The 25,605-nt window shown below is 42.9% G+C and overlaps 1 pseudogene; it reads left to right on the top strand.

The window, feature by feature from the left end:
* Positions 1-25,605, top strand: part of LOC133398085 (tudor domain-containing protein 5-like) — a 50,702-nt pseudogene that overhangs the window by 6,207 nt on the left and 18,890 nt on the right.

The following is a 25,605-nucleotide window of genomic DNA, read 5'->3' as shown; positions in this document are numbered from 1 at the left end:
GTGGGGGGGCGCTTCCTAATTTCTAAGAGCACATTTTGATAGCGACGATGAGGCTGAAGGTGAAACGCGGCATTAGAATGCCTTTCCGTCCGCGCTTCTTGTGCATCATTTAGCTTCATCTCGAAAACAGTTTTCAAGAGCTTCACAACGTGAGGCAGAGATTGCTTGTCGCACGCGCGCAGCATTAGGACAGCCGATAAGAGCTTTTGTAGATTTTGGATAACGACATCCCTGAATACCAAGTGACGAAAAGAGACCCACGGGAATTAATAAAAATGTCTCCCATTATACGTCCGCAGCGCTTTTCACAAAAGCAGACTCTTTTGTGAACGCCTCCATTTAATTTTGTGTTGCAAAATCTTTTTTTTTTTTTTTTTTTTTCCTAATCCCTTTTCATTTTTGTCATTATGCTTTCGCTCTTTATCAGTTTGTTCAATTTTGCACTTCTTTTATCCGCTTTTGCTATCATATTTACTTTCTCTCTCACTGTCCTTTTTGTCTTTTTGTTTTTAGTTATTATTAAATTGCAGTTGGCAGAGCAGCAGCTGCGGCGTTTCCAACCCGTGACGCCGCCAAGAAGTGAAGCAGGTGTCTTCTTAGACTCTACTTCTTTGTAACAAAAGCGCTCTAAACTGCTCTTGCTTTTTTTTTTTTTGCGTCTTTTTGAAGCTCTGACCTCCGATGGATTCCTCAGTCTAAAATTGATTTGGCATTTCTAACAAAATGAGACAAATTGAGTAGCAAACTAAACATATCAATTTGAGTCGGAATTAAATTCACCTCAATAAAAAGGTGAAAAATACAATTTTTCTTGCCTTTCGCTTGACCTTGTGATAGTTTTTAGCCACAAACATTTACACTTAAAACTTATAAAAAGGCACCTAAACCTATTAAAACTATTTTTAACGTATTTCTTAGCACCTGTTGATACTGTTGCGTACTTCTGTAAATTAATGGGAGATCATCGTATCACAAGAAAGGCAAATAAGAAGACTCGCTAGCTCACACAGTTCTCCAAATAAGAGGCAACGCGTGTTTGCTTCAAGCTGTTTGTCGCTCCCACTTGAAATTTTGCGTAAAACTAACATATTAAACATTTAAATACCAAAGTGTTCAACCCAACCGTTATCATTTGATAAAAGCCCACTGTGCTAATGCTAACGGCGCGCAATTCTAAATTCTGACGTCTTTCCTTTAGATTCTGATTATTATTGTTCGTCTGATATTATCTCACATTATAGCTCACTGCACTGTCGCGGTGATGGTTCAATTCTCATGCCAATGATCCCAATCGGTACACACAAACCGCACGCGCTCGCTACCTGCTCCCAGCTACGTGTTCATTTTCCCCCTCCCGGATAATCACGCAGAGATTGGATAATCCTGACACAAATCCTTTTCATTCCCTCAGCCCGCCGCAAATTCTCATGTTTGTGATATCGTTTTATGCCGACAATCAAAGGTGTTTTTTTTTTTTTTTTTTTTTTTTTTTTCTTTTCTCTCTCAAATGCGGCCCGTGGCGTAAACACGCTTTCGAGAAACTTAGCACGTTCATCCAGGATGAAGCGCAGACAGAAGCGAGGTTCGTTAGCGCATAAATATGCAAACAGGGACGCGAGGTCATATTGTCGCTCGAGTCATGAATTATTGTGTGTCTGCACCTTCATTCGTCACATGTCAGCTGACCCAAGAAAACGAGCCGGGTCCACCTTCTTGCGTCCACATTTACATCATGTTCTTGTTTGGAGGCAGAGAAAGCAAGCTCGGTGTGAAAACGTCTTTACATGAAGCGAAATCCCCCAAAGTAGTGAATGATTTCTCATGATCTCGCAAAGTGCACGCCTGTTAGATTTTGTTTTCTGCTGTGCATCTTCCTTTCAAACAAAAAGCCTGCCTGCTTATTTTTGGACCACAAGATACAAGATATTTTTTTTTTTTAATTTTTTTTTTTTATTTCCCCCCTTTTCCCACTGAGGCTTGCAGCCCGAAAGCCTTTTGATCTGCGGCCAGGGAGACACGCACATTTCATTTTGCGTGACTCATCATCGTCGGAGTATTTCTTTCCTCTCTTTGATTATTTCCTCGACTTTTTTGAAATAGCGCCGCTCTCTCCAGATGACGCGAGCGCACGTGTGGTGGCAGTGAAGCAGCAGCAGCAGCTCGGAAAATGGTCAACAATTCAGCAAAAAAGCAACTTCGAGCTGTTCATTTCCACGCTCATTTGAAACAAAGAATTACACAAAAAACAACCACATTCCCTTGCCTTTAAGTCTGCTAGCTTAATGCTAAAGCTATTAGCATCTATGTTGTGGTGCTTAAACACTTCAAGCAACCGATAGAACACAAACTGTACAGCAGTAACATCGACAGACAATATAACTACTCACAGTCATATAGTCTTTATCCTCTGGATAGAATGACCAATATTAGTGCAGTATTGATGATCTGAGAGAGGAGTTGAGACAAGGTTATTATGAATCCAACTCGGCAGGACGCAACCTGTTACATAGGACCAGGTAGCTTTGAATATATATATTTGTATTCTTTCATAAATAAAATCACTATTGGAAAAACAGCAGTGGAGCCATAGAAGTTGAATGAACTTTTGGACCATATTGTCCTTGGATATTGAGGACCAAAAAAAAAAAAAAGAAGTGATGTTTGACCGCAGAAGCATTGAAGGTGTGATAATCACAGAAAGGTGAGGAAAAAAGCCTGCGGGGCATTTTTTTTGTGAGTGTTTACGTTGCGCCCCGAGTCCTCCGTGTTCATCCCTCGAGGGAGCTTGTCCGAAAGGTCACGCCGACCGGCTTTTGATTTGGGATTCTCTCTTCCAAAATGCTTCCTGCCTCTGACTTTTTCTTCACTTAATGAGCCGCCGCGGCTCGCTACCGCTCACCTTTTACCTTTCACCTTCTCTCGTGTGTTTTTCCTCTTTTATTTGTCTTCCGCTCACTCCACCTCAGCCCGGGAAAAGTTGAAAATGTTCTGCGTATGTGCGTGCAGAACGTTCTATCCGGAATGGTTCGCGTGTTTCAAAGTCCTTGAGCTGTCAGACGAGATGAGAGGACACCATGCCAAATGCCATCGACGGGCTAACGAGAAGCATCTCTGTGGCGGTAGGTAGCGCTTTAAGCAATGAATGCAAACGACGCATGAACAGGACTCGCGGGCATATATTCTTTATCCTCTGCGAGAAACGACTAATATTGCAGCAGCTTACCGAGTCTCAGGAGTTTGGAAACGCTTTTGTGTCAGCGTGACTGTATTATACAGGTGGTGGCCAAGTCGTGCACACCAGAAGGAGGCGCAATGACTAAAATCACGATTCAGTTCGTGTGTTGCACAGAAAAGTCAAATAGAAATTGTGCCTCACTCAATAAATGTTTTAAAAACTGTTTTCAAGGATTAAATGTGCTTAAAAGTTAAATGCAACTGAACTGTACCTTGGCAGTGATTCTTCCACGGACCAAACCTTCGCAGATGTAAAAGTCATTGTTAGCTGCACACTTCTGTGTGATTAAAACAAATTTGTCGTGAAAATCTCCTTGGGTTTCGTCTTTATCAATTTGTTTCACACGTCGGTTTTTTAAATCTAATTATTTTGACTCTGCTGTTTTGTTTTTTTCTGTTCTTACCTAATTAAAACTCCAAGTAATTATTAAAAAAAACAACAACAACAACAACAACTTCAAACCCTTTCTTAAAAACCGTCAAGCTAACTTATGATGAATCCCAAACGATTATCCTACAGGTAATAGGGGAAAAGGAACAATTAATGTAGTAGCTGTGTTGTTTTCTGCGGTACAAAAAAAAAAATAAAAAACTGTTTTTCTCCGACATAAAAGGAGATGATGTTCCATTTTGCATCTTTTTCCTCCGTTCCTTTCATATCCCATCATGCCGCTGTGACTCCACAACAAAACACGGCTTGTAATTATGTGAACGCGGCAATCTGACAAGCGTTTGTTGTTGCCGCGCACTTTACCTGCCTGAAAACTGTGAAGGGGGTGACTAAAAAAAAAAAATACATAAAAAATACAGTACTTGAATGCCTCTTTTTTTTTTAAATGTATTTTTACTTGTAAATGTTCATACCTGACAATGGGAATAGGCTGTTCTCTTGAGAACTTCACAGGCTTTTTCATCGCTTTTGTATTGTCTGGTGCCATTATTCCAAACATGGCATCGACCAGCTCCTTCGTTTTTCTTTTATTTTTTTTTTTTTTTCTTAATATCTGCTTTGATCGCATCTTTCAGCCGCTGAAAGACTGCAGGGCAAGAAGTTTTGGGACTTTTTTTACATCCAGTTCAAACCCCCCAAAGAGAGCAAAATAACGGCAGTCAATGCTGCGGAATGGCCGCGCTGATCATTCCGTGTTGCTCGCCTGCGGTGCTCTCTCGTTCTGCACTTTTTTTTCCCCGAGATATATTTTATTTTTTGCTTTGTTTTCTTGCTCTCCGCTTGACAGAACTGAGATGCTATTACAAGCTGTCTGACACGTCTTCTTTGCCTTCTGCCGGAGATGCCTTGGCTGCCATCTGCTTGTTTTTAGCAAGGCTGGGGAAGAAAGAAATTCCAGATGATGTGGCCCCCGCTGTCCCTGATTTTTGAGGAAACACGATAGAAACGATGAGAGGGGGAACCGTCTCCATCTTCATTTTTTTTTTTTTTTTTTTTTTTTGTTCTTTTCAGGGGCCGCTCTCCTCCGCAAATGAGAAGCTCAATTTCCTGTGTGCCAGCCACGTCGCAGTTGTGCCCCCGTGTGTCGCCCTCTCACGAGTGAGACCCCCCCCGTCCCCCCCCTCCCCCCTCCCGGCCACCCTGGTTGCGCTCTGAATTCTTCTTCTTCTCAAGATATGTTCTCCAATTTTATGCTTCCAATATTGTGGGCACAGTGGAGAAAGAACCTTTTGTGCCCACATTATAAGGGCCATAAAAAAAATGCCTGAGGGATGAACTGGAGATTAGCGCCAGTCTGGCCAACATCAGTGGCGTTTCCTGACAAAAGTGTTAAAAACGGGATTTTTATTCATTTATGTATTTAATTATTTATTTATTTGGGTGAAGATATTTTTCTAGAAAAAGAGTGAATGAATCGCTAATAGTTTTTTTTTTTTTTACCCCCTTGCCTGTTGTGCTTTTCCCTCAGCTCATGGCTTATTCGCTGTACTTCACGTCGACGCTTCAAGATATCGTATCAGTGTCTGCAAACCGCTCCCTCTGAACCTCATGATTTTCGTTGTCTTAACGTGTGGGCATGTATCAGTCAAAACATTTTTTTTTTTTTTGTGGTGTGTTGATTTTCGTCAATTTCGACAAGTTGCTGCCAAACACGCCTTCAGGCGGCGGAGTTGTGGGAAATCTTCCACTTTTAACAAATACATTTACAAATACATCCATATACATTCTACTTCCAAGTGACTTTAGTGGTACATGACAGAAGCACTGCCCAAGTAGAGTTCCGTTGTATTTAACTTCTTATGACAATGCATTTGCTTTTAATGAACTCTTTGTTTTTCAACTTTTACACTGACTAACATTAAGTATGTGCGTGTGAGTGAGTGTTTGTGTTTAAACATTTGGAATCCATGAAATCGGTTTCGCATCAGAACATCGAGCGCCACAGGGGAATGTGTGTTTGTGTGGCAGACTCGCCCGCTTCAACTCGTTTAATTGAATTTATTACATGAGCATGGGCGTTTTCTTCTTTTTGTACAAAGAAAAGACGAAAAAGCACGCAGAGTAAAGTGTTTGTATGTTATCCGTAATGTTAGCGCTATGACAACAAGTGCACAGAGCCTTAAAGTAGATGATGCCACGTTGGCGGGGTTAGTCACAAATTCAGCTTCCCTCAATGGCAGACTTTTTGAGTTTTTGTGGATCATTTGTCTTTTCCATTTTCAATTAACAAACAAAAATGAATTTTTTAATCAACAAAAAAAAATCCCATTATTAGCCTAAAAATGACAAAATATTTGTTCACGTTTTAGATTTATATATATATATTTATATATTCATTTATTCTTATTTTTTAAATTTTTATTTTTTTTTTGCTATTTGAAAATAGAACAAACCACATTTGGATTCTGTCGCTTTAAGTCACAAGTTGGGCTCTTTTTTTTTTTTTTTTTTTTTTTTTTTTTTTTTGAGCGCACACGCACGGCCCGCTGTGTGCACAAGCAATCGACCTTATCCGACCCATTAAAGGGGGCGCTTATTTCCTGATCAATGGGTTAATGTTGGGGTGGGGCGGGCAGAGCAAAGCCAGAGAAGCATTTGTGCCCCGCTGGGGATTCCCTAGTGTGTCACAGCCAAAATAGAATTTGTTTTATGTTTTGTTTTTTTTTACTCTTTTTGGTCAGTCGACTAAGCACTTAAAGACTCCCGGTGATAAAGTAGCGAGGAAGCACAGGAATGGGCTCTTTTGTGCACTCGTGCGCACATATTTTGTCACCTGTGGGCACCAGTAGGACTTGAAAGTGTTGATCACACAGCGCCTTCCCCTTCAGAAATACATGAAAGCAGGTGTTCACCCTCCCCAAGGACCAAAGTGTTTCTTTTTCTTGACTTTTCTGTTTATCTTTGATAAAACAGATGCTGACAAAAATAAATCTAATTCCCAAAAAAGCGACCTGAGAGGTAAAGGTTATGTTTACTTTGGGTTATATTTGTCTGGCATTTACATTTTTTTAATGATCCTCAACATGAACACATTCACTGCCATTGACGGCTTTAGAAGTCAAATATCCATGTTAACTGGGAAGGCTGGCAGTGAATGAGTTAAATGTGGGGAAACTGAATTTGAGAAGGGGGGAAAATACATTTTCCACGGCAGTGAGTGTGTGAGTATTTTAAGGCGAAAGTCACACATGTGATTAGTTCAGTGGGTGCGTTTGCTCCTTGTGAGTGCTTTCATTTAATATTTGTCTAACTGTTTTATCTGTTCAATAAATAGCTAAAAGTGATTACAACCTTTTGGATCCTGCGGCATAATGGGAAGGTTTTTATGAGCCGTCCGGTATTTGTTTTGCATTTTGACAGCTGAAGTTAAAATAGATCTGGCTCACACGGCCCCTGTTGTTGTTTTCCCAAGCAAATTGGCGCTTAATCCGATCATCAATAACCAGATTACGCAGAGTCTAAATTGACCGTGTGGAGCCACCGGACTGTGCCGCTTCTGACACACGCGCTGATCCGATAAATTGTGTCGGGCGCATCGGCAATGTATTTCAAAACCAGTAGTGGTCGGCAACTGAAGATTGCAGCCGGTTTCCCCGTTGTTGTTCGCCAGGCGCCGTCACTCCGCTGCCCGCCTGTCACTGTCGCAGCCTCCCGTTTCCATGACGACCGGCACATCTCAACTCTGGTCTTCAGGAGGAGTTTGAAGACAAAGTGGAAAGCATTTAACCTCATCTGATCAGACACACACACACACACACATACACACTTGTTTTTTGGGCCACTTGCGCCGTGGCAACAGGTGTCAGATGTGCTCAGCGCCGCCCACTTCATCTCATTTTCGTGCCACTTATGTCACCCGCCGCAATGAATGTGAAATGCTGTCGGAACACTTTATCCTTCCCACCTTATCTCCACACTTTCTTCACACACACACACACACATACACAAGGCAGCACACGTTATGGTTATCTGTCATCTCTCCCGTGGCCACTGCCAGGCCCGCCTTATCCGCCTTTATCTCCCTTTTTGTTTTTCCCCTATTGCTCACCTTGCAGGTCGACCGTGTATAATAAAAGAAATGAGCTTTTTTTTTTTTCATCAATAGCAGCATGTTTGTACAAGCGGTTGGCACATCTGCCTCGATAAGCGTTACAGAAAATGGATGGATGGATTGTTTTATAGTCTGTTTGCTCAAGAATGATCGCGAAAGGTGGTGTGAAAATGTCCGCACGCAGGAAAACCATACATGGGATTTGTTTCTGTTATCTATGAATTATCCTACATGATTATCACCTTATTCATTCCTGTTGTTATCTTGACCTTTCTCTCCTGAACAGCTTTGCCGCATCGTCCGCCTTCTCCTCGCGGGGCCCCCCAAGGACAGTCATCAGAAGACCCCGGTGGGGTCACAGGGGTTCAGAGGTCGCCTGGCGAAGACGTCCACATGCTCGTGTCAAAACACCAGCTGGCGCAACCGACGCGGGTAAGTGTTGTTTGCTTTTAAACTTTAATCGTGGCCGGTCTTCATTCTTTTTAACACATTCACTGCCATTGACGGCTTTCGAAGTCAAATATCCATGTTAACTGGGAAGGCTGGCAGTGAATGAGTTAATGAATCCCACTGGACAAACAATATATTGATGGATCCCAAATTACTTCCAAAATAATTTCAAATTCATCTTTCAACATGACTGTTCAAAATAAACTGCTGACAGATGAGGATGTCACTGACTACTTACTTTGCTATCTGTCATTTTATTACATTTTTGACTTCGCGATACAGTACGAGTCGGAAAATGGTGAGTTGCAAATAGTACACGTCTTGAACCAAAAAAAAGCAAATCACTGAAGTTGTGTAAGAGTTCGTCACCTGACGTTATTATTGAAGCAGGTTTAAATTGCAGCGGACTTGCATCAGCAGATTCCCGTGCAAATAAAAGGCGTCTTGTGTTTCTTAAGAAGCGGGTTTGGAGAGCAACTCCCACCCTCCCTTCTTTCCCTTTAAAGGATAACCAAGTTAGAGAAAGCATTGAACATCAGATGCGAACGTCATGCTGCAAAATCCCCCCCCGGCTGCCGCCTGTAGAATTTTGATGGCGAGCGTTGCAGGAAGTAATAGAGATAAATGTGGCGTGCCTGTGAATCCATTTCGCCGCTTCTTCGCTCCGAGACGGTGCATTGCCCCCATGAGCCGGGTTGAAATGGTTTCACGCACACACACACACACACACACACACACACACACACACACAGGCGCGCACACGTCAGGAAAATTGTGTTTGTCATCTTCTTTGCGGCTTCTCTTGCAAAAGTACACATGCGAGCGTCTACCATTTAGTTGTCATGTCGGTTGCAGCTTCGAGATGTTTCAAGTACAAACTCACGTCTGCAAACGTATATGCAATGAGTGCACACGCAGACAGCCTGTCCATATGGACGCGTACTGTATACATACACGTGTATCTATATACGCGTATAATATGCTGACACGTTTAAATTAGCATGTTCCGACACGCCGCCTCCTCACCGCCATGACAGCTGGTCATTTGATGTGAATAGCGGCATCAGTGTACGACGTGTGGACGGTCACTTTGTCGGCTTCAATCGAAGCCGTTTTGACAAGCTGAGGAATAGAAAGTACCGATATTTGTTTTCAAACGTGTGTCGTAAAAGTCAAATTTCTATGAAGTGTGGATACTAGTCCTCTACATTTGTCTTTGGATCTCTTCTTCAATTCATGCCTGAAGTCGTCTTGTAACCCAATAGACTGCTGACGAAGAATATTTGGGTCAATATATCGATTTAAATCACCAAGGCCCTTTGCTTTGAAAGTCAGGAAAAGGATTGTTGAATGGGCGAAATGGACAAGGAAGAGATACTCTTGGTTTTTATTTTTTTTGGTTGTTTTTTTTTTTTTTTCCACTCAGCATGTTGGATAATCCCAGGAGTTTTGTCCAGGCCATTGACACCAAATCCATTCCCGTCCCCTAAATGGACCAAGGAGAAGCTTGTATCACCCTGACGTACTGGATGCAAAATGCACTTTCCTCACAATGATCCCGTGGGCTTTGTCCATTTACCACCCTCGAAAGACCTGCGAGGTCCGTCTCAGCGAGACTCTCCACTATTCCCTCGAAAGGGAGCTTCGCGTGGGCCTCTGTCATCGAGAAGGAGCTTCAACCTGCTCCAAATGAAAAGGGGCCTTTTGTTGGAAATGAAGTTAAAACAAGCCGAATGGAATCAGACATTGTCTCTGAAGATTAAACTTCCATAGCCTTAAGTCGTGTCCTTGTCCAGCGAAACATTCCAGGGAAGGTCAAACTGAACTTCTCTTGTCGCAAAGTGTTTCTGGGCCAGCCGCTCACCTCAATGAAGTTACAAAACGGTCCATACACCGTCCATTGACACGATGTGATCATACAACAGCTGGGAATTCGTCGCATATTAATGTGCAGGTCATAAGTAAGTCTAAACATTCAAGTTTCAAACAGGTACCGAGTTACTGTGACAAAAATCAAGCAAGTCAAGTCGAGTCCAGCGTCTGTACCGGGGCTACGGTCTGGTGCGACCGCTTTAGAGCGCCTCGTTGTCGCGGTGTGGAAAGGCCCCACGACTTACCGGTGGGCTCCATTCCAGTTACCATTTAGCGGGCGCGCCCACCGCGTTTCACAGCAGAGAGAAGTCATGGGACTGGAGGTTTTCCACTCGCAGCCAGGCCAAATTTGAGAAACTCGTTCACCTCTAACAAGCAACAGGGTAGATGGCACGATGCACTGACAATCTTCATCTGAGCGGACAACCAACCAACCACAGCGACATGTGGCTTAAACCGGCGTTAACGAGCTGATGCCGACGGCTGCGAAAATGACGATCGGCTTGAATCATGAAAACATCCTTTCCATTGTACTTGGGAGGGAGGAACACGCCTCGAGCCCGGCTGAACGTGGTTTGTGTTTAGTCATTGTTCGATGCGCCATCGCTCCCTTGTTCAAAGAACCAAAAGCAGTTTAAGCGAAGCCAACTTTGGCTATGCTCTGCAAGCTAATTTCGCCCTCAGACCGTTGCTCGTTGTTTTTCGGGGGTGCTATTAAACACAGCTGTCCCGGCCTCTGCGAACACACGATGGCTTATCATACCTTAACATTATTGTTTCCATACTAGATGCACTTTAGGGGAGGGAGTTCCGGGAAGTGGTTTTGAAAGGCAAGGAGGATATTTTGCAAATGAATGCTTTCGTCCACTCGCGTATTCGAATGTTGTAGGTCACAAACTACTCCGTTATTCAATTATAATGCAGTATTGTCCTCAGTGTTGACAGTAATGCATTAGTCGGTATGTTATTCAGGTTTCCCCTTGTCTCCACTCAGAGGACAAAGTCAGTATTCCTGCTGCTGTTCTATTCCCCCCCCCCCCCCCACCCCCCCATTTCTCCGCATATGTTTAGCTGCGTTGTCCGAACTGACATGGCCGTGCACAAATATGAGCACTTTCGTGTGCTGCAGAAAAGCATGAACCTAAAAGAAGCCCGAGGCATTAGGGAAAAGTACAAGTCCAGACAGGCTAATGTGCTTTGCGTTGGGTCAGGCCCCAATCAGGACTTGGCTGTGAATCAAAGTGCGCTTCTGTGGCATGACAAACAAAAAAGCACTGTGCCACTTAATGTTTGTTAACATGTTAATGAAAACGCTTTGTTTGGGTGGATTCTGCTGTTCTTTGTTTTGGGAGAGGAGGAGAACAGAGCAGCAACTCCTAATTTGGGGATTTATTTGAAAGCGGTTTTGGCTGACACAAACCACACGACAAGGGGAAAAAAATGGGTCGAACAACTGCTCGTATCTCGGAAAGAAATCTTTAGCCGGGGTCACTCTTATGTCAAGGCACCACTGTACAGGGAAGGTTTCACATTTGTCTCTTGGATATGACTCCTTAAAATATTTGAAGGATTATTATCATGGCCCTGGCCTCCTTTGTTTGCCCCACTTCAGCACCACCTTCCTTCACTCTGCCACGGCGAGCTTTCAGACGCCGAGGTTGGCGAGACGCGGCGATTAGGCACGCTCCGCTGCTAATTGCGATTAGCATGACTCAAAAGCGTCTCATTTCATCTGTTGCTAATTAATTGAATTCCACGCGTTACTTGACAAGCCAAGATGTCACGTTGGCTTAAAAAGCCCAAGCGTTTGTGTCCGGACCCATCCAATCTCGTCATGCCAGGATCTCGACTCTTGCTTTGTCTTTTTGGTCCGGTTCTTTGCTATAGCAGCAGACGACTGAGACACAGAGGCCATCGAAAGAAACTTGAGAATTGTTTGACCCTGCTCAAACACTGGAAACACACGGATACTTATGAAAACTCGCTCGCACGCTTCTCCAAATAAGAGGCAACGCGTTCTTGCTGGTAACTTGAAGTTGACTGTAAAATTGACCGATCAAACAAAAGATTGAAACTTTTGTCGATTTAAACACGGGGAAAAAAAAAATGTCTCAAACCTTCCAACTCAAAAGAGAGTCTGTTAGCGTAACGCTAACAAATAATGCAAAACACTAACTTGGTCACGGAAATAAATCAAACGACTGCGACTTTCGCACACACAGAGCAGCAACACATCCAAGCAGAACATACAACAACTCTAAATTCAGTTTTGCCTGTATACGTTGCTTGAAAACTGCCGATATAGAGGGGAGGACCTCAGTATACAGCTAAAGGTGCATGGTGGTTATTTTTATTTATTTATTTATTTATTTTCAGGAGCAAAAGGCATTAGCTGTCGGAGTCCAAATATATGGGCTGATATTTCGGCACGTAAAGTGTTGATTAACAAGTCTACGGGCCTACGAGGGGGAAAACAACAACAACAACAACAGAAATATATATATAATAATAAAGCAATATGTTGCCTCAGGGCCAGTTGCCAATTTTGTCCAATCTCCAGATGTTGGCGAGGTTGTGACTTTGCAGGCCTTATAGTGGGTGTACTCCTTCCTCGCCCGCCAAATTCCTGTCAGAAGCTTTATCGTGCTTTATGCCGTCAAATCCGCAGATCGCCACGTGGATCTGGAATCTTCGTGCGGCGCCGTGTTCAGGGAAGGCTCGTTCGCGGCAACGCGGCAAGCGAACCGGACGTCGAGACCGCCAGGTTTTCTCCCGGCGCTATCGCTAAGCGCGACTCGCTCGCGCGTCTCAGAGAGCCGTTACGAGGTTAATCCGACTTAGTCTGCAGCCCAATCTAATGAGTTGGCCCGCTCGCCTCCCCTGCGTCATTGCGCGTTTAAGCTGCGTACTGGGATACTCGCACTGGGAATTGTAATGCACTGTCATTAGTAAAAGACTTATCATCATCATTTGGGGTTCCTTTTATCCAAGAGAGAATTCAATTTCGATACATATTGAACACGGAAGAGCTGACGAAAAGGCAGTGGAATTGATTGAAACGAATAAAACGAGTTTCGGAAAATAATAAGGAAGTATGGGAACATTGGGGATTCTTGGAATATATTTTAAAAATATATATATATAATTAACAAAGGGAATTGTTGGAGTATCACAAATAGTAGAATTGAATGGGGGAAAAAAATTGGAAGATGTCACCACTTATTTCAAAAGAAGCTTTTTTTTGTTTTTTTAAATTGAAAATGTGGATTTTGGGGAAAGTAAAAAAAAATTGCGCAGATGTCCTGAATGCTCTGAATATTTTGACACACATTGGACACTATTTGCAAAGGTGTAAATTTTAGACGGTTAAAAAAGTAGTCGTAATAATATTTTCAAAAAATAAACTAAAAATGTGTGCAGAATAACGAGTTAATGCTCTTTCGCAGTCGCACCAAAATATTCCATCTGCCTGTGGGGTTGTTTGAAATGTTGTTCTTATCGCGAACACAAAGCAAACAGGAACAAATGCTCATCTAGCCGACATCGAAAATCACGTTTGCAGCCTTTTCGTCAGCAATGTTTTCCCGTCGTACAATAAATGGCCACGTTACGATCGCCAGTAAAAATCACTCTCCTTCGACACTGGCAAGGTGACACCGCTGCTTCGCCAAAGCCAGACCGTATTAGCCTCTAATAGCTCGCAGGTGACGCTCGCACTCATAAATGTCATTTCCCTCTTCGAGATTTAACTGCATATCCGTTTACATTCTTTCACGGTTTGTACGTCTTTGAATAGCAGCCAAAAATAAAAAGAGAATTTGGCCATACCAAAGAGAGCACGTTTCCACGTGTTTTCAAAGTTGATTAAATGAAAGATTTACGTGGGACAAAAGTGAGACGAATGAGCAAGACGCTCTGGTGCGCACGTCTAATCATTCGCCGTGATAACTTTCAGTTTCTTTGTCTCCCTCTTCAATTCCATCCATCTCAGAGAACCTCTCCTGTTTTTCCTCTGTAACATGAGTCCCTTTTGGTTTGCGTTGTTGATTCATTCTGACCGCGATGCTACATTTAATGCTAGGCTTTTCGGCGTCAATGGTATTTGATGATCCGGATTCTCTATTATACTTTGGATTCAGTCCTATCATCTGAGATAAGTCCAGAACCCGCCGTCCTATACAACAGTATTGTCCGGCTCTGGCCTTGAGTGTGCTCCTGATTATCAAGGCGATGGTTGTTTGCTGACTCTGGAGTTTTATCGGAAAAGCGCTGACTGTTGACGCAACGGAGCGAGGGCGACGCCAAAGCAAAGACAATCGTCCCCGTGACCTCAGTGTGATCGATACCACAACATTTCCGCTCACGTCGACCCTGCACACACACACACACGTTAAAACAGGCACATTTTTTGTCAGGGGAAAAAAAAAATCGGAATCATGCCAGAATAAAGTCGAATTAAGGATTATGATAAAGCCGTCATAATGTTACACCTTCATGACGGAAAAGGTGCCTCTTAAAAAAAAAAAATAAATGGGACTGCAGTATATTCTCCAAAAAAACAAAGCTTTTTGCTGTGGAATATGCATATCATACATATCATATGTATCACACGAACATGTGGCTAAAAAGCAAAGAGTGGGGAGTATCTGTCACTGAAATACACGAGTGCAGTCAATATAAGATCCACACTCTTTCCTTTATTTCTTGCCCGATTCCTCTCTTTTGTATTATAACAATTTAGCGACAGCAACCAGGCCAGGATAATCACACCATGTGTTTGCGGTTCAATGGAAAAGTAATTGTGACTTTTTTTTTTTTTTTTTCCCCCCCCAGCAGCTCCACGAGAGAGCAAAAACAGGAAAACATTTCTCAGTGTGACCGAGTGCACTTGAACTGTACGGCCCCAATAATGAGCAAAATGGTTGAATGAATACCTCTCTGGGTGTGTCAAAAGTGAGCATTTACAGGAGAGGTGCCCGAGGGATGATTGGCAGCAGGTGGCTTTTAAAATGAAAGTCTTGCACCATGCACTGATATATTTTCAGATCCCACTCTCTGTGCTTCCCCGGGGACGTCTATGAAATGATGAAATTGAGGAGTGAAGTGGGCGAGTGCCACTGCCTGTGCATCTTTTTTGGAAACCTCAATTTCGTGCGCTTTGGCTTCCTTTCGTCCTGAGAGCCGTTTGCAGAGAGTCCACGGAGTCTCGGCGGAGCCCCGTAAAGCAGCTCCCCTCCAGCCCTCAAAGTAGCAAATAGCGCTCGTGGCTTTATTTATTATTCGTTTTTTTTTCATGGGTTAAATATTCAAAGATTTCACGCTCACAGGTCAGAATAATTGCGCAGATATACACGATATAGGCAGAGGTTTGCGTCGACGCTTCATAACGTCTACTAACAACCCAGGCTAAAGTTAGCTCCTCCCTGACACACAAAGGTAAACTAAGCAAATCCCAATGTATACATTGGGCGGCTTCTTCGGGGAGTATACATGGGGACGGTCACACCTCCTCAGTAAACTGCTGTAATGCGAGTCGCTCTTCGCACAGGATAAAGAATATATGCCTGTGAGTGTTGTTGTATTATCCGTCGACGGCGATATGTTCGAGTGTCCGTTGCTCAAAGCGTTGTTAACATTAGTATTGGTATTAGAATGTAATGGCTCCGATTAGATTGTGAGAGGTGTACCCAATGATGTGACCAGCGAGCGTATATTTAGTGAGGATTTTACACTTTTCTTAAAAGAGGGGCTTTAAAGTCTATTCCTACCATATCGTAATGTCCTTAGAGCAAATCTTCTTTGGAGGTGCTGATCGTCGGGGCCTCCTCGCTGATCTGTAGCAGGCCTCATCATGGCCACCGGCCTGGATCTAATCTGCTCCCGCTACCGCCCTTTTTCCCATCCGCGGTGTCGGCGACAAGTCGGAGACGTGCCGTGACTCATCCCTAAAACTGTAGGTGCTTTACCACTCTTTTTTTTGTTCTTTTTCTTCATTCCCTTACTCGTTTGCTACAAAAGTATTGGGACACTCCTGCAGCTCTTATCTTTTTTTTTTTTAAGCTTGTCACGTTGCAATATTTTACGTTGAGCTTGCCTGAAAATCGTCGAGGACGTTTTATCAACTCAACTTTTCTTGAGCTTTATTTCACACTTTGGATTGGATTGATAACATTAAATCAGAGACAAAAGAAAAACACTGTAAGGAATTACATATTGGACTAAATGGTACCTAGTGCTAAGCAAATAACAATTAGCACAGTTTAAGTTAACAAACAAACCCAAGAAATAATAGCCATCGCTCCTTTAAGATTCTATTCACATTCCAGTAAGATTCCAGAATTTCTTCAGCTTCGTTTGTTCCATTTTGTCACGTTTGACCCCCCTCGCTGTGCTGCCTTCTCTCAGTGACCTGCGCATACTCGCAGCCAACAACGAAGCGCTCTAAAGTAGTAGTAGTAGTATGCCAGTGGTAGCAAGAGCAGGGTGAGTGAGTTAAGAAAGCGCACTCGATGTAGCATGAACACATGAGAATATGATCAAAAGCACCCTTTTTTTTTTTTTTTTTTTTTTTACTCCAGTTTGTCTCACTTAACATCGCGCAGTTTGCTTTTCAAATTCTTGTGAGAATATGTTGCAATCTGACTCAACACATGCAAAAGAGACCACGATGCCAAAAAGGCAGGTTTGTTTGTTTTTCTTCTCTCCAGGCTTCTCCCATCTCCTTGTCCCGCCCTGTCCCTCTAGACCCCTCCTCGCACAGAAGTACCGAGGTACTGTACTTGTTTTGTGTTTCCCTTTTGTGTTAGATCATCCTCTCACACTAAACTTTGTGAATTGTTGATCAGCTCGGCGGCTTGCACTTTGATGCCGGCCTCTGGGAAGAGCGAAGCATAATTACTATTCTGTGTATTTGCTTATGACTCTTTGGGGACTTGATTAGTGCTATTTTTAGCTTGAGAAAGACAAACTGCTTGAAATTGCATTTTTTCGCTGCGATGGCCAAGGTGACGTACGGACGGAACCCGCTCCTTGCTCGATTTTTAGCATGAGGCTGCCTGTCCTTGGTCATCCCGTACATTTACGACACGAACGCTCGATGCGGCTGGACCTTTTCGCCAGTGATGCAACTTTTTGAAAGCGCGCTCCTCAGCTCAAAGGGGAAAAACAAACGGGGATAAGAGCTGCAGCCGCACTCTAACAAAAATGCCGAGGGGAAAAAAATGATCTTACCCTGAGGTCGTATTCGGGCGGATGTCAAGTGTGGATAGGCTACCATCTGAAAATATTCCAATTCTGACTTTGAGGGCACAAACATACCTTAAGAGGTTAACATCCGGGAGAAACAATCGTTTCACATTAGAACCCCCGCCAGCCCCCACTCCTGAAAGCCAGACCGTGGTTTCAAAGGCCGTGATGAATGGCTGCCAGGTGCCCTGGTTCATGTGGCACTTTTTGAAGAGTTTACAACCACCATGCAAAAAACATCTCAAGTGAAAGCAAAAAGCGACCTGACTTCATTTTCGCCAGACCGGAGGGAAGCCGAGCGCCCGGTCGCCTCCGGTCTACTTGTCGGGGCGTGTCAGCGTCATCGCTCAGTCGCGAACCTTCCCTTGTTGCCTCCCGACATCCCATAATGCACTTCAGCACTCCCAGAGCTTCTGTGACCGCGGGTTTGGGAACCCAGAGCTCCAAATCTCGGTTGTATCGCGTTGTAATGTTTTTCATCTGCTTTCTTTTCGGCGACTCTGGTGCCCGAGATCTTTTTCCATCTGTTTGAGGGGCAAAAAGGTAATCCAGGACCGAGCTGCACGAGTGACTTCCTCACACTAAAAAAAAAAAAAATTAAAAAAAATTAATTCTCAAATCTTGTCCATTTAATACCATCTTTACAAAAGGAGTCATAATACACGAAACAGTTTTATTCCTAGAATGTATACTCAATATTATCGTCAATAATATTATATTATTATTTTGATATTATTATATATTATAATAATATTATTGTAATATTGTAAAAATTCTCAAATCTTTAAGACCATCTTTAAAGAAAAACAAAATGTCATCAAAAATGACTTTTATTCCTAAAAGGTGTAAACATGATGCCGTTTGAACATTGACACTGCACTTAAATATAGGAAAACATCCATCCATCCATTTTCTGAGCCGCTTCTCCTCACGAGGGTCGCGGGCGTGCTGGAGCCTATCCCAGCTGTCATCGGGCAGGAGGCGGCGTACACCCTGAACTGGTTGTACAGGAAAACAAATGTTCTTAAATATTGATACTTACTTAATTTGTTGTGCGCATAAATAAAAATTGTACTGAAATAATGTGGTGTACTGACTGCCACAAGAGGGCACGAACCAGGAGTAGGACTTCGATAATCACTGATCTAGGCCGACTAAATGTAACACAGATAAACCAATATATTATGCATTTACTGTCAAATTGTCATCTGGTTTGTAATTTATTTGTGAACCTGCACCAGCGAAATTCATTTGTAGAGCAAAGCCCAACGACAAAAGAAATAACCTGGATGTATAAAGATACCTTAAAACAGAGTATTAAATAAAGTAAAAGATACAATGTCAAGCAAAATATGTGCTATAAATTCAAAATACAATGGATATAAAAAGTCTACACACCCCTGTTGAAATGCCAGGTTTTCGTGATTTAAAAAAAAAAAAAATGATTGAGGCCAAGATGAAACATTTTACAACTTTTTACACCGTTAATGTGAGCTATTGCCAATTAGGGGGGGAATGACACTTTTGGGAGAGGGGAAGTGGAAAATAAACAACTGAGATGATTGTTGCACAAGTGTGCACACCCTCTTACAACTGGGGGTATATACGGCTGTGTTCAGAATGAACTCATCACATAACTGGGACAAAGTCCACGGAATGGATTTAACTTTAAATCCACACTATTGATTTAAAGTTCAGATGTTCTGGGAGAGTTTCATTATTCATGGGTGTGAGATTACGCATTATAGAAAATAGATGGGAGTGGATGGGTGTGAAAGTCTAGCATGTGTAATGTCGTACGTACAATAATTTTATTTTTTTTTTGGGGGGGGGGGGGGGGGGGGGAGTCAGTTAGCAAGCGATTCATATTGGGAAGTGGTCAAATAATAGTGCAATCAATATCATTTTGCCCAAATTGAAGCATCGATATCTCCTTGCTGAGAGTATAGTGCTTGTCTGGCTGCACGTTGGAGGGGGTGGCATTAAATATAAATATGTTATTATTCGCATATTTTTCTCTGCTGCAGTTTATGGAAGCTGTGTTGGCAGAAATGGATATTGTAGGGAACTGCAGTCGTCTGTCTTGCTCAATTAGCGTTTTATATTGTGTGTGTGTGTGTGTGTGTGTCTGTCTGTGTGTGTGTGTGCGTGTGTGTGTGTGTGTGCGTGTGTGTGTGTGAGGGGATATATCAGTTGCGAGTGATAGCACCTCTCAATAACTGATGGCCGCGTCTGGACTGAGGGGGAATGATTAATGATGAGACGATGGATAATATGAGTAAGACACACACTGAGATCTTATCAACTACATGGATGCTGATGTGCGCAGACACACACACACACACACACACAATGATGGTACAAATTTGTGCGCATTAAGGGAAACATCACAGGTTTTGCTATTTTGGTTTGTATTTAGTTTTAAATATAATATTGTGTGTATGGTTCAACACTGAGTCTTTGCTGTTGCCGTAAACGAAATTGCTATCGCTTTCGATCACTAATGACTCCGATTCCCATATCGGTTTTCAGCACATTTTGCACTAAATGACAATTACGCTTCATCAATAGTAAACTTGACACATAAATACTCGTAGCTCATTGTTGTAAATTAGTGGCAATAATGTACAGACGCTACCTTATCTCACCAAAGTCCCTGTAAAGTCAATTGTGAGATTTGTTGAGAAATACATTTTGCATTTGACGATAGTTGCTGAAAACACGCAGACTGAGAACTATGTAGTACTGAATTGTGGGGAGATTTTTCACCGTTTCAGTTTTTTCTCTCTCTTTTGTGGGGGGCGGAGGGGGCATGCTACCCCCCACCCCCTATATCAGAACTTGATCTGAGCTAGCGATGCCAACATTCCGAAAATCCATCTTCCTTTCCGATAGCCTGCTGGCGTGACCGCTTTAGAGTGCCTCGTTGTCGGCCGTGGACTATGGACAGATGGACTACGTTAAGTGACTTGAAGGCAATTGGTTGCAATGGGTTTTATTTCGGGGTATCAGATTAAAGAGTGCTGAATAATTTTGCACGCCATATTAGTCCGATTTTTATCTTCAAAATGAAAACCATTTATTTGTCGGTGGCAAAATGTGGAAAAGTTCAAACCGGGTTACTGTGTGTTCTCTTCTCTTTTCTTATTACTTCGTGGAAATGTTTAAAATGTCAAATAGCGACTTGTTTCTATTGACTAAAGTTCAAGCTGAGCAGGAGTAGATTGGCAGATTTCCCAGTATTACAACCTGCATACAAACCCAATTTCACTAACGACTCGCCTCTCATGTATAAACACAGTGGCTCGCAAGTGCAAAATGTTCGCACAAAGAGCTTCTGTCAAGTCCGCTGCCCAAACGGCTGTTTTGTGCTGTCAGTCATTTGCTCCCCAAACATACACTTAAGCGCCTCCGCTCAGATTTCCATCTTTTATTATCTTGCCACGCAACAAAGCCCAAATTCATGTGCGCTTTCTATCTGACTCCAAATCTTCCTCACAGCAGTCGAGCTTTGACTCGGCGGGGGTCGTCTCCAAACACGAGGAGTCTTCGTTCACACGCACACTAAAAAGCTGCAGATATTGCGGCCATTGTGGCACGCCGTTGCTCCCATTTCTCTGTTGTTGTTATCACATTGGAGCCTCTCCTGGAGCTCTTCACTTGCTTTCGCTCCCTGCGATATCTCTTCATTAGCCCGCCTCTGTGCTTGTTATGTTGCGTTGTCGCGTTATTGTGTCGCACTGTCCGACAAATGGTGTATCTGACCTCTCTCGCGCTCGCTAGAAAAATGATAGCCATTGATTTGTGTGTCTTTATTGCAAGTGGAACACAGTTCACCGGCATGGCTTGGATCCTCATGCATGTTGTGGCTCAATACTACCATCTAGTGAGTGGTAAAGTGTGTGAGAAAACGTCATATTTACTCAATTTTGCCATTCACGTGCAAGTATTATTCACTGAGATATTCAGAAAAATCGCTAAAAATGCAAAACAATTTTTAGTCTTCTTGCATCTGCATCTTGAGTAAGCAGCATGATGATCTGGTGGTAAGGATTTCTAATTTTCCGTTCTAGTTTTCACATTGAAAAGCATTCTCGTCCTTATGTCGGTTGTGAGTCAACTCTCGCCTGTTCCTGTTCCTCCCGCCGACCTGGCGGTGTGTCAGCAGGACGGCGTGCGGCGCGAACATGCCCTCGGGCACACATACAGACACACACACACACACATTTATTTCAAAAGTGGCAAACTCACTTTGACGAGATCTTATCGCACATTCAAACACAACACATTCAAATTCACACAAAGTGATGCTGCAGTCCCGTGTGCGTCTGTGCGTGTGCAGACAGTGTTCCAGCGTGAATGTCTCGTTAATTACGGCCTCTTTCCTGGCTCTTGTGTGCAAGGGTAATTACTGTGTACATCCTCATTAGCCGCCGTTGTACATTGTGTTGCGTTCACTGACACGAATGCAGCTCGATGGTTTGTGCTAGTTACGTGGGTGCCCGTGGTAGATTGTGTGTTCATGGTTGTATATATACATTATGTACAGTGTCAGGTTGTTGTCATATTGTTTGCTTTGTGATTTTGTGCACATTTCTGACCAAAGGTATGGTGCAAAAAAAAAAAAAAATCTGTCAAATAATCTGATGCTCATTGTTGTGAAGTCGGAGAATCAACGTTATAGATTGCGAACTACTCAGTTTTCGTTCGCTAGTCAGGTGCGCCCTGATATTTTACTTTGTGTTTTGGTTGGGTCAGCAATAGTAGACTGGGACTCATCCACACACCAACAATACACAGTGATACAGTAGATCATAAAATCCCTTTGAACAGGTTGGAAACATACAGTCGGTAGGACTCAACGGAATAGTCCTTAAATGGTGAGGCAAGGAGTTACTTCGTAACAACTGGAAGTTTTCAATCTGATCGAATGATAATGGCATACGGAGTCCCTCAAGGGTCAGTTCTTGGACCCTTTTTGCTCTGCCTTCATACAGTATGCTACCCTAGAGTCGAATTTTAACTTTATTATTGACTATTGTAGCTATGCAGATGACACATAATTACATCTAGCAGTGTCTCCAGGTGATTACAGTTCAATTGAGGTGTTGTGTCACTGTCTAAAACAAATAAATAACTCGATGAACCCAAACTTCCTTCAATTTAACCGCAGAAAAACTGAGGTAATTGTGAAGAAGATTGTTCATAAATACCTGGAGTCAGTCTCATCAAAAACCAAGAGCAAGTCTTGGTGCGCTGATAGATTCCAATCTGACGGAGCAGTCTGATCAAATCAGTCACGAAAAGTAGACTTGACTTTTGTAATGGTCTTCTGACTGGACTCCCCCAAAAGAGCACTGAAGACCTGCAGCTCGCGTTCTGACCGGAACAAAGATCAGAACTGGAGTCCCAAGAGAACACGCAAACGCCACACACGAAGGCCGGATTTGAACTCCAAACCTCAGAAATAGGAGGCAGAAATGCTCGACACGAGGCTCAAGCAAAGACATAAACAGTTTAATTATTTTTTTTTAAATCCCTATCCCTATTTAATTTGAGTGAATCCCGAGCAAAAACCATGAGACTTTTCAATGGTTATTTTAAGCATCTCTCAAGTGCGAGCAGCCTTTAGTGAAGGCGCTGATTTCAAAATGGAAGGCTGCTTTTCTTCACCCCTTGATGCTCAGCGCTGCTGGAGGTCAAGCGGCGTATTTCTTCTCAGTCAAGGGCCTCACTCTCATTTTCTTTTTCTTTATTTCTTTCTTTTTTTGTGCTTTTCCCTTTTTGTATCTCCGCCGCTGCTCCTTTCTACACTCTCGTTCTGGTATGCAGACGAGCGTCCACTGAGCTGGGGACTTTTTTTTCAAGTCTCTTCATTGGTCTGAAAATGAATGTTTATGATATCTGTGTGCATGTATGTCAGCTTTGTGTTCAACTGAATAGGCCCCTTTTTTTATTATTTTTGCTTTTTTTGCTTGACCTGTGAGCAATTATTATTATTTTTTTTAATCATGAGTGAATCTTCAACAAAAGAGGCCTTAAACTGTTTAAAGTTTACTCTAAAACTTTAAAAAAATAAAAAAATAGCAAACTCATAACTCCGCGAGCTTATTGCTACCACATAATGGGAAACACCATAGATAGGCTACTGAATAGCATCAATGTGGCGCTGTTATAACACTTTAAGGAAGAGATGTTTGAATGCAAATGGTGCAGCAACACACGCAGACAAGCATTATAACAATACTCAGTCATATATTCTTCATCCTCTGCGATGAATGACTCTTATTACTGCAGCTGACTGAGTCACTGAACATTAGTCGAGTAAAACTCATTTGTTCGCATGACTGGATTATACTGCCGCCCGGTGGCCATGTTGCGCGCACAAGAATGAGCTGCAACGAACTAATCACGGTGCGCAAATTGTTTAATTCTTTACGTTCGATTTATGTTATCACGACACACATCTTTGTATTAAGTACAATATTATAGAGTACTAATTTCAAATATATATATATCTCAAGGCAATACTATATATACTTTTTGTGACATTTTTGTTTGCTGGTGTGCCTCGGCTCAATAAAGCTCGGGGAAAATGAGTGTGAGTAGCATGAATTCATTACACACACACATATCCTTGAAACCTCATATTGACATTGGAGAGTGTTCGTGCTTGCGTGCGTGTGTGTGTGTGTGTGTGTGTGTGTGTGTGTGTTTGTGTGCGAGCTTCAGAGATGCTCAAATGATTCATGTGCATGAGTTTGTGTGGGATCACGTCCAAAGCTCGGCATTGTGTGCACCTCTGCTTGCCTTTTCATCCACCTGCATGATTCCTTTTCTTCCCTTTTTCTGTGTGCGCGTGCGCGCGTGTCGATTCATCAGGTGTCACCCCCAGTGTGTGTGTGTGGGGGGGGGGGGGGGGGTGTGGGTGTGGGTGTGTGGGTTACCCACAGAGAGCTGCCGCCGTTGTTGGCATGGCGACGGCACAGCAGCAGCGTGATCGTGATTCGCCGCTACCATGGTTTCCCAGCGTGCCACTGTGTATGTGTGTTTGTGCGTGCGTGCGCGCGTGTCTCTCTCCTACAGGCCCCCTCATTCATTCCCCCCACCTCCCAGACAGAAAACACAACACGTTTTGAGTCTGGTGTAGTGTATTGATCTGTTGTTGGTTGTTGTCAATAGTCAATTGTAACATCCTCACACACACACACACACTTTTGAACAAGTGTGTTTTTGACTCTGTTTGCATCTCCACTAGAGCAGCGTGTGCTCTTGACTTCCACTTTGGCTTCAATGCGATGCTTTATTTTTTTTCCTTCTTCTTCTTGAGTGGACAACCCACAAAACACATAGTGCACATGCCAAGTACTAGTATTATATTCATTTTATCTGGATTATCCATATGTCATCGAATTGCGCGACAGGGCAGCACGTTATTATAGCGGTCAGCACGTCTTCCTGGCGGCTGTGACGTTCGGGGTCGAGTGCGGTTTGTTCGTCTGGACCGCTCGCTGCAGGTTTGCTCTCGGCCCGCCGCGTATTTCGAATCGTCAATTCAAAACAGGGTTATGAGAAAACGTTAAAAATAGAAATGCAAATAAAAGTTGAATGTAACTAGATATTGCATTTTTTTATTTCGTGTTTTTTTTTTTTTTTTTGAATGAAAGGTGAATTAAAAATGGTCATTTTCTAAAATTGAGGGGGGGGGAATGTTACAAGGCACACGTTTATGAAAATAAATAATCACTTTTTTTTAATGACAAAAACATTAAAAACAGAGTTTTCAGTTTGTTTTTACCAGAAACCACCGTGCCCGAGGAACAACAACCTATCAGGCAACAGAAGTCGTGAAATGTGTGCCGTGCACTCTGGAACTAGTGAAGTGAGGCTTCGAACTGCAAATTAAAACTCCAGCTTTAACTGCTAAGCGCATGTTGAACTCCGGTACATCGGTTCGGGTTTTAGCATTTTTCGCAAACCCAAGATGACTCAATTTTCCTGTACAAGACCCTCATTTGAAACTGCACACTTTCACTAATTTGAGATGGTGATATGGTGCCTAAATGTTTCCCATAACCCCCCCCCCCCCCCCCCCCCCCTATATTTTTGTTTGCCATCTATCCAAAATTGATATTTTTGATGCGAGCGTGAGATGGATAGAAATCACATTAAGATGAACTTATTTGAAGTCTTGATAGGCGAAAAAGCAAATGGAAGATCCGGAAGGATAAGCTGCTTATTATAACAACAGTGACGCGATGATGAAACTGCTGGTAACGAACGCGCTTTGGAGCTAATCGTG

This window comes from Phycodurus eques, chromosome 23, assembly GCF_024500275.1.
Source record: "Phycodurus eques isolate BA_2022a chromosome 23, UOR_Pequ_1.1, whole genome shotgun sequence".
Lineage (NCBI taxonomy): Eukaryota > Metazoa > Chordata > Actinopteri > Syngnathiformes > Syngnathidae > Phycodurus > Phycodurus eques.
Note: the sequence above shows the minus strand (reverse complement) of the source record. Positions and strands in the feature narration are given on the sequence as shown.